Here is a 1178-nt window from a genome sequence, read left to right as displayed (position 1 = left end):
TTCGTGTTCGGCTCGTTAACTTATCGAACGAAATTAACGAGCCAAACACGAGCTTCTTAACGAGCCGAATACGAGCTGTTCACGAACAACGAGCCGTTTTGACAGCCCTATTTGCGATTTAATTAAAAGTTGAGAATAATTTGATTATATATATATAAATAGACACACATACAAAAGTTGAAAACTCTATTCTGAGTTAGTTCTACTGAGCTTGATTTTGAGCTCTCTATTATATGAATGCATGTGAGTGGATTTGATGATATGTGAACACAACAAGCGTGAACAGCCAACCATTGCACTGTCAAAATTGCATTTATTCATATAGATTTTCGTTTTCTTCTATTGTTTGTTGAGCGTTGTTAGGTAAATTTTAATTAGAAAAATCTCATCTTTTTTGTATTATTTAGAACAGCCATAAATTAGTACAATGAATATTTTATTCATGTCTCTTTGTTTGCTCATATTATGCTATTCTTCTAGCGTATTATTGGAGGTTATAAAGTAAATAAATAGTTTTTTTATTTGAATTTTTATTGTTATTAAAGTTTCTTTATTTTAAATAGATTATTATGGAATTTTTGAATTTAAAATCTCTAATAATATTATTTGTGAAAAATATTATTAAAATCTTGATTTAAAACACTACTAAGTTTTCAACTTACGCTCCTCTGCTAGGTTCTGTGAATTTCTTCCAAGGCCTAACAAGCGGGAAGTGACACCTATATTTGACTCGATTTGATCCTAATTCTTCAAAATTAATTTAAAGATCAGCACAAGTCAAAATTTTGATTAGTAGACCGGCTTCATACAGTCCCAATCTATTTAACTTTATTATTGTTCTTCAAGTTATTTGCCAACATGCTCAACAATAATTTCTTCATATCTTCTTTAAGTTAATGATACATGTTATGAATCTTACTAGGATTAAAATTTATTAGAACTAAATTCACTATCTTTCACGATTCGATTTAGGGCCCGTTTGGAGCAGCTTATAAGTGCACTGCATATTTTAAAACACCGTCTAACCATTTGATTTGCACGTTTTTAAAAATACTGTACGTCGCATTTAAATTTTTTACACTAAACACAATGTGAAAAGCAAAAGATCCAGGATAAGCTTAATCTTATTTGTAATCATTACGGGCGTTCTTATAAAATGACAGGCTGCTCGTGGGGCC

Source organism: Phalaenopsis equestris, unplaced genomic scaffold (assembly GCF_001263595.1).
Source record: "Phalaenopsis equestris unplaced genomic scaffold, ASM126359v1 Scaffold000002, whole genome shotgun sequence".
NCBI classification, from domain to species: domain Eukaryota; kingdom Viridiplantae; phylum Streptophyta; class Magnoliopsida; order Asparagales; family Orchidaceae; genus Phalaenopsis; species Phalaenopsis equestris.
This window is presented reverse-complemented; position numbering follows the sequence as displayed.